General features: G+C 45.9%; 1 long non-coding RNA gene across 1 annotated transcript in view; it reads right to left on the bottom strand.

The window, feature by feature from the left end:
* The window catches only part of LOC139757579 (uncharacterized), a 140,122-nt gene that overhangs the window by 122,900 nt on the left and 2,356 nt on the right, over positions 1-14,866 (bottom strand). Inside the window, exons 2-4 of the long non-coding RNA XR_011714671.1 lie at positions 3,152-3,262; positions 2,635-2,840; positions 1,085-1,169 (exon numbers count right to left, since the gene is read on the bottom strand). This is a non-coding gene — a long non-coding RNA (uncharacterized lncRNA). The remainder of the gene's footprint in view (positions 1-1,084; positions 1,170-2,634; positions 2,841-3,151; positions 3,263-14,866) is intronic.

Genomic DNA, 14,866 nt, shown 5'->3' with positions numbered 1-14,866 from the left:
CTCCGTGAAACGTGAAATTGAATCGCGATTTCACCTTCATAAATCATGTGAGATTGGTAGGCATCTTCCCTAACCCTCATTAATTTGATTTTCTTTCCGGAAAAAACCTTCGGGGAACGCAGCCCCCCTCTCAGAACACTCATCTTAAGTCTTTCATGAACAAGACCAAGTGTGTGTGCGACTGAGAACAAACTATTGGATGTTGTGAGAAGGTTTCATTGTGTTTCTAATAAACACCGTCAGGCTTTTCTTAATACGAAATGTAAGACGGATGACTGTGATTTAGAAGGAGGAAGGAATGAAGTACAAGAACCCACAAGAGGTTGATGAGTTCGGGGATTAAGGGGAAGAGATGCATGAGAGAAATAAGGCAGAGACACAATCAGGGACACAGACGAAGGAATATGCGAGCTCAAGAGAAATGGGTAAAACACCACCATTAGCTAGACCATGCAATACTCGGCAAACTGCTGCGTCACATGATTACTGTGAGGCTGTTGGCAACTCACGAGTGGGCCATTTTGATAACTGTTTCTTTCCCTGCACCTCGAAGCTTTGGAACTCTCTATCCTCCCATGTCTTTCCAAGTAACTACGACCTGGTACCTTTCAAAAAGCTATGTTTTTCACTCCCTCCAAAATTCGTAAATACTTTTCCTTGTCTCATCTTTCTTCCTTTCTCCCTATATATCAATCAGTGACCGGCCTCGATGAGGACTTGTCCATAACAAGGGCCTCGACTATTGTGGAGGATGAAGCAATAAGAAATATCATATGATGAAATGAGTGAGTGTAACAGTAGTCGTACAAAATGATTAAACCTCCTGTAGACAAAAAAGAACTGAAGTCTTGTCTTATTCGCCATGAGATCAAGAAAAATCACTTCCCGGAGCGACGACAGCAAAGAAAAAAAGGAAGCCAATTTGCCTCATGGCTCAAAACCAATAATAGGTTGCCTGCCTTTTGAGAGGTATATATATATCACCGAAGCCTACTTGCGGCAGAGACAAAAAAACCCGCTTGGCCAAGTTGGGGTACACATAAGGGTTAGAAAGAAGGTAGATTATGGGGAATGCCTCACTTACCTTCCTTCCCTGAGTTGGCTGGAGGCGAAGAAGGTGCGGTCGAGGATGCTGACAGACGACCCAGAGGCGCCTCCGACCCTCCACTCTGACAAAGGGGGAGAAATAGATAAGTTATGCCTTTGTCTAGATGTGGCACAGCTAGTCTGCCTATCTATCTATCTATCTGTCTATCCATCTATCTACCTATCTATCTATCTGTATCTATCTATCAATCTATCTATCTCAGAATGGCAAAATCCTCACTATAACGCATTATTTCCCATTTAACATCAGTTTGTTTCTCTCTGTCATTTACGAATATCACGCAATCATTCAGCTTTCCATAAACACTCCCTTCACTATTCACACTACGCAGTCAGACTCTCTCTCTCTACATTACTTGCTGATGTAAACCCGAAGCTTATAAAAGGCAAGATGTTAAATATGCAAGTACACGAGAATATACGTAAAGCACATACGCTTGCGCAGGGCGTACAGAACAAAATAGTGTACAAGAGAATATGAACTGGACGACGGATGGAAAAATGAAAAGCCAATAAACTCTATCTATTATGTGCAACTTTACGTTATATAATCCAATGTTGTCTTGTATCTAAGTAATTATAGACACATGTAGAAATGAAGAAGATATTGACACATTGGTAAACACACCATGTCCAATGTGGTAAGTTTTCAGTTCCTGCAACAATGCAAACTTCGTATCAAAGATTACCTAGGAATATACGATGCTATTTCTCAGGCTCATTTACATACGCTTGCGAGAGGTCTGACAAGTCTTATGCATCAAGTCTGTAACGAAAGGTAAAATGCGAGCGAGTGCACAGACCAGAGGCCAACACAACGCACAGACAATTTCACTAGAGACACCTTTAACATCTTGAGTATAATGTCTGGTTTTTAGCTACGTTCTATCGGTGGCATCATTCTGTGTGTGTGTGTGTGTGTGTGTGTATATATATATATATATATATATATATATATATATATATATATATATATATATATATATATATACGCGCACCTTCATAGAACATACAAACCTCCAACAGCCAGGATCGAACCCAGGACCCCTGTGCAAGAGGCGGGAATGCCTAGCGATTAGCATTCCCGCCTCTTGCACAGGGGTCCTGGGTTCGATCCTGGCTGTTGGAGGTTTGTATGACATATATATATATATATATATATACATACAGGGTGTTTCAAGAAAATGCACTCTCTTTTTGACACCCTATAACTCACTAATTCTTTTCTTTTTTTGATCTGAAAAAAATAGAATAAAATCAACGAGTTATAGGGTATCAAAAAGTGTGTACAATTTATTGAAACACCCTGTATATACATTCCAGCTGTTCAAAATTCTAGCCCCAGTGGGCCTAGGCATGATTCAAAGTCAGCGACGCTAACTTTGATCGGCCTTCTGAGCGTGAAACACCCTCCTGAAGAAGTTAATGTCGTTGTAAGTTACCCCTTGCATGAGACAGCACGTTATCCTCGACTCTACTGAAGATTTAACTCGACCCGAGTTTCATCATTTCTAGAACGTCTCTCACCTGAGTCTTCCAGAGGTAGACCATCTTGGCGGCAGGTTTCATGGGGTTGTCGTTGATGTCGTCTTCTTCAACGACTATGACCGTCTTGCCTGGTGGAGGCCAGCCCACCAGCGTCTGTCACGACCAGCCACCTCCACCAGGAGCTGTGGTTGCTCTTCCCAGTTCACACAGCTCGGCGGCACCGACTTGCCCACTCTCCAGCAGGCCTGTGTGGCGTAGGGCACTGGTATAAGGTGAGGCACAACATCTGAAAGTTGTATCGTGAGAGAGAGAGAGAGAGAGAGAGAGAGAGAGAGAGAGAGAGAGAGAGAGAGAGAGAGAGAGAGAGAGAGAGAGCACATTAAGACCGTCTTTATATGCTTAGTGAAGCTACATATTGCGACGTCGAGACACTAGGGATGTTTAACATTCTAAGAGTAAAATCATTGACAAAAATCTTAATGATAATCAATAATAATGGTTTAATAAACTTAAATTATTAACAGCTTTATGTTTACAATTAATATTTGAATAATACCTTGTAAGCCAGACGACGGGTCAGGTGGCGGGAGTCAGCCAGCCAACAGGAGGGTGTTCGGTAGCAAGCCAGTCAACAGGAGGGTGCTTGGTAGTGTAGTGTCACAGGTTCCTGTGGAGGAGAAACGCGAGGTGAGACCCGGCATACTGGACAACAAACATAGACAACTCAATATGAGACAGGTTACTTCCTCCAAGGAAGGGGAACCGTGGAGGGAAAGAGGAGTGAGGGAAGCGGTGTGGATGGCTTCCTCCTCTCACCAAAATGGAGGCTGGGAGTAGCAACAAAGCTACCTCCTGTATGCTTAATCATTATAGACACCATCACCACTTCCATGGTACATACTGGTTCACATCGGCCTTATGAGTCGTCTAAAAGACTTTTGATACAATCATTCAAACAGCAAACCACTGGGTCCTAACGAGGCTGTTTGTTATAATGGGAGAGAACAGAAACTCACGGAATGATAAAGTAGGAGTAGAAAGAGGCACAAATTTTGTGTCTTTTGACTTGTACATGAAAAGCACAATCACAAGTTCACAAGTGTTTACCATGTACAATGTTTTGCCTCAGATTCGATGCCTGGAGTGGGGCAAAGTAGTGAGCGGTTTGAAGTTGGTAGGCCGGGTTTCGTCGTCTCGTTAGCACGAAGTCACAACACTGGCTTCCACTAATGTTTTCATGCCTTTGCCACATCATATTCTATTCACTGTGCAACGAGAGACTTGCAAAATGAATGGTATGGTAAACAGTTCACAAGCGTTTACTATACACGAAGAGATTACAGAGGCACAAACGCGTTGTGTTTACTTGTCGAACAACAGCTGACCACCACCGCCGGCGTGGCTGCCGGGTGACAGTGTACGTAGACTCTTATGGAGACCATGGACAACAGACTGATAACATAAGCAAGTAGTGCGGAGGAGTGATGCTCATACCGTTCTCTCCACCTACTGGTACCTTAAAAGCACAAAAGCAAAGGAAAATCCTATACATGAATCCATGATGATCCCTGTCATCACTGACGAGTTTTATTGAGAATGAAAAATGATAACAGGTAGATACAACCCCACATGGTACACTGACAAGTGTATCTCGTCATGGATATAGTCACTCATAAAAGTCTGTGTGGGTCTCCGTACGTGTTGAGGGTGAATTCCACCTCCACCCCTCCCAGGCCGACAGGTCTCTGGGCCCTAGACAACCCACACACGAACGCACACGGTGAAACTGGGGGAATTGTGTGTGTATGATTGACCGTGATAAATGTCTACACAAGTATTGTGTTATGTCACATAGTTCTCACACGTGCATTTGTATGACTGACGGCATATGAAGGTTAAGTGGAGGAGGAGGAGGAGGAGGAGCGAGGTATAGAGAGGTTGTTTGAAACCAGGTGGAGACTCGGGGCAGGGAGAGGGGTCAAGTGATGAGTTCCTGCTCTGCTATGGCAGCTGAAGATTGGATTAGATTATAAAATCTAGGCTTAGAAGCCAAGCACTGGGGCATCAAAGGCTATTCAGCACTCTTAATACAGTTTAGAACATTCTTAGATATTCATTGCAACCCAAATGACCAATTCCAGTTTGGATAGACCAAGAAGGGAAGAAAAGTAGAGGAAATAGCCAACATGTGTTGGTGTGAGAGCTCAAGCTATGGTAGGCGAGGCTAAAATAATTTGCTGGTAAAGTAATATGTGATAAACACACGAAATCTTCACTGTGTATTGATGTCGACCGATGATTACTTTATATAAATACCAAACGTCACATCGTAGTATATATTGTCCTTGACGAGAAAACTGTTTACTGACAGTTTCCTTCTTCCATCCTCACCTTTAGGTGAGTGATGCCTCCTCCTCTCCGACACCACAGAGACCATTGCATGACCACCGAGTAAGCGGCAATGACAACAAACATGGCTAATGAGTCGCCATGCATGATCATACAGTATATCCTCTGTCACTCTGCCAGCAGTGGTGTATAGGTGCAGGATCACTGATGAATATTACAGCTTGGTGAACGAGGAAATAGATTTATATTCTTTTCTTTCTTTCAAACTATTCGCCATTTCCCGCATTAGCGAGGTAGCGTTAAGAACAGAGGACTGGGCCTTTGAGGGAATACCCTCACCTGGCCCAATCTTCTGTTCCTTCTTTTGGAAAATTGAAAAAAAAACCGAGAGGGGAGGATTTCCAGCCCCCCGCTCCCTCCCCTTTTAGTCGCCTTCTACGACACGCAGGGAATACGTGGGAAGTATTCTTAATCCCCTATCCCCAGGGATATATATAAACCGCAATTTTAGTAATGTCACCCATTTCTGTTCAGGGATATAGCATCTAAATAGATGTAGCAAAACCATATCACAGCAGGTTCACTCTTTCCTCTCTCTCTCTCTCTCTCTCTCTCTCTCTCTCTCTCTCTCTCTCTCTCTCTCTCTCTCTCTCTCATCTCGGTGTATAAATCAAAACAAACTCTAGAGCCACATGATATCTAATGGAGTCGTATCTATAAATGATAACCAGTGTGCTGACTTTTATATGTCCTCATTTATGTCTTTATATTCATCCTAAACCAAACGTACTAATTACGTTATTCAACCTTATTGGTCGTGAAGTAATCTAGTGAACAGGGAAGCGGCATCTACGTTTATGTTTTATTGATTCTGTGCAAATGTGTGGTGACATCCAACACTCTAATCCACCAGCATTTTGAAATCATATGGCACGTATATCATAAATTATGCAATGTATTACCATATACAGTAATGTAGGTGCTTTCTTTGTAGAATAAGTAACCACTTCCATGGATGACATGAACTACACTGTGTTCAACGAACATGTAAACAAGGCATTGAACAGACACAATAGTAAAACAGATCGCATTAATAATATTTATATTGTAAATTATAATAAATACAACCCAACATGAATAACTCATGTGTTGTGGTGACTACATCCAATAATGTCTAACACTAGGTTATGCAAACATATATGTAAAGCAAATATTAATGATTCCAATGACAAATCTGTCACGTAGATACTACAAATGACAACATATTGTTGAATCAGGTAAACATTCAAAAGAAACATTAAAACAGATCAGACGAATGACTAAGATATTCATCACAATTAACAGATGGTAAACACAGCTTATATGAACTACGTACACCACCTGTTCATTTTACATGCACCCCAGCCAAACCAACAGTATGCATTACATTTCTCATTAGCTTTCTCCGAAGATCCAATTAATGATATTACACACGGAACAAAGCGATTATATACTTTCCTCATCCTCCATTTGCCTCAATTATTGTATTCTGTCTGTAGAGAACTGAAGCAACAAGACATTGACAATACTTTGGCAGACGTTTTACGTCTTTCCACTCGACAGTGACATGATTTCATTCGTCTTGCGTATCGTATGTTCCCTCCACCTTTGCCCATACGTTGTCAATTGTGTTCACGTCACACCCTTTGGTTGGCAATACAAACCAATCCCTGACCAAGCAGCTGGTGTGGATAAGGCCTTTTATCGTGAACAAATCCAATGGGGCTGGGAGCACGAATAGCTTCAGCACGAATGGGAGGGGATAATTGTATATACATTTTTCTTTTCTGAATTAAGTTAACAATTTATTCGTGTCAAGTTCTCCTAGTTCCCCAGACCACATCCAACCATGGGAGCTCACGCTGCAGCAGAGCGTCCACTTCTTCTCAATTCCTGTATGTTCTGCTCCACATAACCTGGAGTTCAGAAGTCAACAAACACACCAACCTCTACATCAGCTGTCATGAACGATTTTTCCCCTATCCAGATCAACAGAGTTCCAAAAATTTACACCCGACGCATCACGGGTGTAGTGTCTCTAGCAACTTCCAGTCGTACTTTCTTAACTGCCTGCGATCGCTTTTTCTTTCTTAGATGGGATACACCACTTTATACAGCACGCATTAAGATGACGTCTCGTTGGACACGGTAGACCCACCTCTTATGTCAACAGGGGATGTGTGTAGCCTCCCCATCACAGCTTGGACGATTCGCCAATCATTCTCAGGAGTTACCAATCGTGGTCGACCACTTTTTTGGATGGGTAGCTACAGTTCCTTCCCCATCTGATCGCCGTATCCACTCGGTCGTAGTTCTAACGCTGAGTCCTGTGGCCCGTGCAATGGCTGCCGTTGTCATACCAGCGTCCTTCATGCTAATAACCTCGGGACGGTGCGTTGGCCCATGCACTCTCTGTACGATCCAACGTCCACGAACAAACTCCATTCTGCAGGACATAGATAATACTACTACTACCCCCATGTGTAACAGAAAAGGTTTCTAACATGTTCTAATCCCAGTAGGCTGTTCACCTGGCCCTACACATTAACTCACATGTCAATTGATTTTAGATTCTGATATGGTGACATTATAACTCAGCGCAGTACTGAATAATTAGCCAGGGTTACTTATTTCTAGATTTGTATAAATAATTACGTTAGATTAGATGGAGGATATTAGCTATGCGAGGCTTCAACTCCTCACCAACACTATATTACCGATGATTCTCGGGTGTATGAAAGCGGTTAGTGAGTGGGAGGTAGAAGAGGCTCCTAGTGGAGGTGGCTGGTCGTGAAAGACGCTGGTGGGCTGGCCTCCACCAGGCAGACGGTCACAGTTGTCATAGACGACATCAACGACAACCCCATGAAACCTGCCGCCAAGACGGTCTACCTCTGGAAGACCCAGGTGAGAGACGCTCTAGAAATGATAGAAACTCGGGTCGAGTTAAATCTCAGTAGAGTCGAGGATAACGTGCTGCCTCATCCAAGGGTAACTTACAACGACATTAACTTCTTCAGGAGGGTGTTTCACGCACACGCGCGGAGAACTAATACAAGTAAACTCACTGGAAAAGTAAACACAGAAGCTTCAAGCCTTCGATAGTATTTCAAGCCATGTTCAAGAATCCTTGAAAATGGCTTAAAGTACTGTCATAAGCTAGGAACTTTTTTTTTCTTTTTTTTTCCACCGAGTTTACTGTGTGTGTGTGTGTGTGGGTGTGTGTGTGTGTGTAATACGTACTTATGACGAGATACACATACCAGTGTAACGTGAACTGGCACTATGCATCAGCAGACTCGCTTTATACACATGCTAATTTCAGCAAAGCTACATTGCCCTGAGGTGACTTAAATGTACGTATATCTAGTTACCTGCTACTATTCTTCAGTTTCCCAATAAAACTTTTCAGTGATGACAATGATCATCCTAGATTCATTATAGGATTTTCCTTTGCTTTTGTTCTTATAAGATGATAAAGTACCAATAGAGGTAGGTGGAGAGAACCGATGGGGCATCACTCCGCACTACTTTCACATGTATCATTCCGCCGCCCAAGGTCTCCACACTCACCCAGCAGCCACTCAGCAGTGGCAGTCAGTCGTTGCCGTGCTGTTTTTGAGAGAGTATATGTTGCATTTTTTCCTCTGTAATCACTCCGTATATAGTGAACTGTTTACCATACCCTTCATTTACAAGTCCCACGTCAGACAGTGAATAGATCGTGATGTGGCAAAGGCATGAAAGCATCAGTGGAAGCATGTGACATCGTACTCACACCCCTGCCTGGCCTGCCAACACTTTGCCCAACCCATCTGGGCCCTACACACCACCGTGCAAGCGGTGTCACAAGCCAGTAAGCGGAGAGTGGTGTCAGGCGTTGAAGCCGCCACACACGCCACCACAGTGCCCCTAGCAGTGTTGGATAAGGTGGGTGAGTTGATTTCGCCAGGGAGCAGCAGCTGGCAGCAGCGGAGGAAGCCGCCTTATCCGACCGCGCCGCCCTCCGCGCGTGAGGTACTTAGACAACAAGTGCTGGTTCGAGGCGAGTTACCTGGTAGGTTTGTCTTTTGCCGCGGTGAGGCAGCACCGCTAAGCACGACCTGCCTGCCTAGGCAACACCACCTCCTGCGATGATGCGCGACCCATCCCCGCCCCGTTCATTCACGGACATCGCCGACACCGAACTCTTAACTTACGCCGGGAGGGAGGAAGTTATTGCTACACGCCGACCGTGTTCTTGGAAGGCCGAAAGTCGGTACAGTACGGCAAGAACAACACAACTAAGAGCACCACCCGGCTTTTGCGTGGGTTCTTCCCTCTGGATGATGTTCCTCGTCCAACTTATCACCGATGGGAGGACTTCTCTTCACGAACTCGGACTTAAGAGGTTGTTCAAGTGGTGGGAGCATTGATAACCATGACGTGTCGTCGCCACACTAAGTCCAAGTCAAATTGTCGCGCCAGAGCCTTACTTCATACATGTCATATGTCTCACGAAGACGACAGAGGAATGGCAACCTAGATGACAACAACTTCGACAGACATGGAAGCTTCACTGTTCCTCTGCAACCATAGTATGGTAAGCACTTGTGAACTTTTCATGTACAGGTCAAAAGACGTACATAATCTGCATCTCTTTATACTCTTACTTCATCATTCCATGAGTTTCTGTTCTCTTCTATTTTCACAGACTCGGTAGAATCCATTGGTTTGCTGTTTATTTTTTTTTTTTTTATATTGAAAGTCCCTTAGTAGACTCATAAGGCCGATGTGAACCAGTATGTACCATGGAAGTGGTGATGGTGTCTATGATGATTAAGCATACAGGAGGTAGCTTTGTTGCTACGCCCAGCCTCCCTTTTGGTGAGAGGAGGAACCCATCCACACCGCTTCCCTCGCTCCTCTTTCCCTCCACGGTTCCCCTTCCTTGGAGGAAGTAACCTGTCTCATATTGAGTTGTCTATGTTTGTTGTCAAGTATGCCGGGCCTTACCTCGCGTTTCTCCACCACAGGAATCTGTGACACGAGACTCCAGGACACCCGCCTGTTGGCTGGCTGACTCTCAGACACGCTCCTGTTGGCTGACTTTCTCCCGAGCTCCCTCCTGTGGGCTGGCTGACCTCCGGACACACGTCCCTTCGGCTGGCTGACTCCGTGGCATCCTCACATCGACTCTACCGTCTTCAAGTTGACGGTGCAGGTATGTCCAAGCTGACGGTGCAGGTACATCTAGGTCTGTGGTGCAGGTACATCCAGTTTGATGAAGGTACATCCAGGTTGATGGTGCAGGTACATCTAGGTTGATGGTGCAGGTACATCCAGGTTGATGGTGCAGATACATCCAGGTTGATGGTGCTGGTACATCCAGGTTGATGGGACAGGTACATCCAGGTTGATGGTGCTGGTACATCCAGGTTGATGGGGCTGGTACATCCAGGTTGATGGGGCTGGTACATCCAGGTTGATGGGGCTGGTACATCCAGGTTGATGGGGCTGGTACATCCAGGTTGATGGGGCAGGTACATCCAGGTTGATGGTGCAGGTACATCCAGGTTGATGGTGCTGGTACATCCAGGTTGATGGTGCAGGTACATCCAGGTTGATGGTGCAGGTACATCCAGGTTGATGGGGCAGGTACATCCAGGTTGATGGGGCAGGTACATCCAGGTTGATGGTGCAGGTACATCCAGGTTGATGATGCAGGTACATCCAGGTTGATGGTGCAGGTACATCCAGGTTGATGGTGCAGATACATCCAGGTTTATGGTGCTGGTACATCCAGGTTGATGGTGCAGGTACATCCAGGTTGATGGGGCTGGTACATCCAGGTTGATGGGGCTGGTACATCCAGGTTGATGGGGCTGGTACATCCAGGTTGATGGGGCTGGTACATCCAGGTTGATGGGGCTGGTACATCCAGGTTGATGGGGCTGGTACATCCAGGTTGATGGGGCTGGTACATCCAGGTTGATGGGGCTGGTACATCCAGGTTGATGGGGCTGGTACATCCAGGTTGATGGTGTCTTCGACAGTATTTCAAGCCATTTTCAAGGATCCTTGAAAATGACTTCGAACTTTTGTGTTTATTTTTCCAGCGAGTTTATTTTGTGTGTGTGTGTGTGTGTGTGTGTGTGTGTGTGTGTGTGTGTAATATGTAAAGTCATAAGCAAATGGGTCATGGGGGTCCGCGCGCGTGTGTGTGTGTGTGTGTGTGTGTGTGTGTGTGTTTTAGCCTGTACATTCCCCACCTCTATCTGGCCGGCGAGTGTGTATGACGAAGTGACAACGCGCACACGCATCACACACTGCGGCAGAACTGTGACGTTGACGTAATAAAGTGAGTTTTGATGATATTTGTCAATCATGTGTTATCGTTGATCATAATCACTTACATATTCAATGTTGTATGATAATGGAACAGCCCGGAGTCTAAGGCACCAGTCTACTGAGGCAAAAGCACGAAGCAGGTAAGAAACTATTCACGTAACAATTACAAGAAGCTAATGAAGTAGGTCTATCGCTGTATATTTGTAATGATGTGCTGCCAGTGAGTGAAAATACGGGTTACTGATTTAGGTCCAAAAATGTGCTTGGCGCTGGTGTGTTGGTGTGCACGTGTTGGCTAACAATAGGGAAGGCGGTGTGTGTGTTTGTGATGGGGTGTGGTTATGCTGTGGTGGGGTCGGACTCTCATTACCTCATACACTTGCTAATGTCGAATATTGTGTGGAGGGGTGGACCACTAGGCTGTGTGTGTGTGTGTGGAAGCGATGCGAGGTGAGTGGGACAGCTCGCATACCACCCTCCTCCTCCCCTCTTTAGCTGCCTAGCGTATGACCGTGGTGTGGTGTGGGCAGATTCCCACCTTTTCTTGTCATTAGGAAGGTTAGGTTAGTGTAGCTCAGGTTACCGTGTGTTCAAGAGTAGAAACCAAATGTCACTTGCTACAAATATGACATACAGGAACTGAGATTATTTTATATTGATGACTGGACTCTGTCTCCAGCAGTGGGTGTCTAGAGTTCACCTCTCCCTAAGTAGGGTTAGGTTTAGAATAGATTAGACATGTATCTATAAGTCGCCAGTGATTGATAATAGAGTTTATTACATAATTACGGCCCGCAATATTAGTACTATAAATTGATTGAGGACCATAAATGTGTCTGGTGTGAGGATCATGCCAACGTAATATTCATCACGGTTAACACAACAATTACCGAAGTATCAAGTCCTGTGTAAACTACAAAACTCCATGATATTGACCCTGTAGTAAGCTCATACGCTAGGCAGCTAAAGAGGGGAGGAGGAGGGTGGTATGTGAGCTGTCCCACTCGCCTCGCTTTCACGCTTGCTTCCACCCACCCAAACACACAACACCCACACAGCCTAGTGGTCCACCCTCCACAGAGTATTCGACAGTAGCAAGTGTATGAGGAAATGAGAGTCCGACCCCACCACAGCATAACCACACCCCATCACACACAAACACACCCCGCCTTCTCTATTGTTAGCCGACACGTGCACACCACCACACCAGCGCCAAGCACATTTTTGGACCTAAATCAGTAACCCGTATTTTCACTCACTGGCAGCACAGCATTACAGATATACAGCGATAGACGTACTTCATTAGTATCCTGTAGTTATTACGTGAATAGTTTCTTCCCTGCTTCGTGTTTTTGCCTCAGTAGACTGGTGCCTTAGACTCGGGCTGTTCCATTATCATACAACATTGAATATGTAAGTGATTATGATCAACGATAACACATGATTGACAAATATCATCAAAACTCACTTTATTACGTCAACGTCACAGTTCTGCCGCGTGTGTGATTGGTGTGTGCGTTGTCACTTCGTTATACACACTCGCCGGCCAGAAAGAGGTGGAGACTGCACAGGTTCTCGTGGCACGATGGCTGTCGTTTCTGAGCTGGTGTCAGGCGTACACAGCAGAGCCCCTCCGACGTGCTCCGTCAGGTAAATACACACAGGCATTGACTTAAGGCCGCGCGACGGTAGACAGAAGGCCTGTGGATCTCAGCTTCAGACAACGGGCAGCTTTACCTGTCGATTTTTGGGATTTCTGTGAATCCTGTAGTTTCTTGCGACACGAAGGGAGCACTTCTTCCCCCAGGCAGGGAACTGCTTCTCTCGTCCTTCAGGATGTAGCGCGGCGCCACAGCCATCACACTGCTGACGGCGTTCTGCTTGTTGCTTGCTTGGCGCGAATTGTCGAGCGCTGGCGAAGCTTTTGCATCTTTCGAACAGTACTCGACTTGCCTCACAGGTCCGCCTTGGTGGTGTAAGCTGACTCCTCGCTACGACGCAAAGACAGGGTGTTAGGCAGTTCAGGTAGATGGCCAGAAGTTTCTTTCCGAGTTTCTCAATCTCGGATGCCTGACGTGATGGGAATTACTAGACGACGTCTCTGCAGTGTTCACACAACTCTGCATCGTCAGCAAGCTATATGAGGACGACTGTGAAGGCCTCTCGCTCATGCTGGCGGCGTTCATCGAAACGCACTCGACCCTAGGTTACGTTGCGTTGACGCTTGAGGTGAGCCTCGGTGAGCTGAAGGATGTCGTCCACACTCAAGCCGAGGGTATCCTTGGTAATCCCGGTAGTGTGAGCTAAAGTGGCCCTCACCTCAGATGTGAGACAGGGGGCCTGAGGTGCACTAGTTGTGTGCGTCGTCGCTGACTTTTCAACTGTAGCAGTTCTTCGTACTGTAACCAAGCACCAACCCTCAAACTAAATTCGCGGTGAGAGACTTTAGATGTGAGGTTGTGGGATGAGGGCGATGATGCCGTCAGGACTCCAAGCCCCTGTGGTGCCCCTATTATGCTAGGCGACTTTGGAACGGACCGACACCTGTTGCATCACGTCTTCAAACTGCTGTTACAGACAGCTGCAGGAGCTGTTCTTGCAACTCTCGGCGCTTGTCGGCAGCCTGCTGAGCGACGAGCTGTTGCTGGGCCTCAATCATGGCTGCCAGTCTCTCCAGCGCCGAGGTGCCGGAGGCGCCTGCCTCCCCTGATCTCACCCGACGACCACTTTTTGCGTGGATTGCCTGGTGTGGCAACGCTGGCTATGGTGACAGGGATTCACTGGTGTCGGGGAAACGCTTCAACAACACGGGGGTCCTGAGGTGAGGGAGGGCAAAGTGTCACCCTATTGTCGGTACAGTCACAGTGACCTGGGTAGGTCATAGCAGACCACAGATGGGTCATGGCAAACCACAGATGGTCACTGACGCTCAGAGCAGCCGGATACCACAAGCTATGGAGGTCGGAAGGACGCAGTGGGCACCACAAGGCAGTTATGGCGTCCTGTAGTGGCAAGCAATATCTTGTGTTACCGTGTCGGTCTTTTCACACCAGTCCTTGATCCTACACACTGTGCCGTGTGTGAATGGTGAAATAGAAGACGATGGTGAAGACGTGACATCTCACTTTACTCACAAACCACCAAGATACATAAGCAGTATTTAGCGAGTCGCAAGGGAGGGTGTGTGTTAGCTGCCAGAGAACGTACCCCACCGGCCAACAGAGCGCATGACGCTCGTTCAAACAAGAGGGATGCACCGTAATACATCATCATATGAAGAGATACATGAGATAATATGATACATGAAAATACATGAACTTCCTCCAAACCCCACCCTGAGCTAGCGCTAATTACACGAAAACACACCAACGCACTACATTTTTCACTGCATGGAAAACATTCGACTATAAACATAATTAAAACACTTCACTGGCACAAGTTATGAACACTGAATACATGGGACCGACCAGATGTAGCACCTCGCACATCTAAAACTCCTGAACACACAACATGACACTAAAGTTAAACGTATGTGATCAATCCAAATAAAACA

Source organism: Panulirus ornatus, chromosome 27 (genome assembly GCF_036320965.1).
Source record: "Panulirus ornatus isolate Po-2019 chromosome 27, ASM3632096v1, whole genome shotgun sequence".
Lineage (NCBI taxonomy): Eukaryota > Metazoa > Arthropoda > Malacostraca > Decapoda > Palinuridae > Panulirus > Panulirus ornatus.
This window is presented reverse-complemented; position numbering and strand designations above follow the sequence as displayed.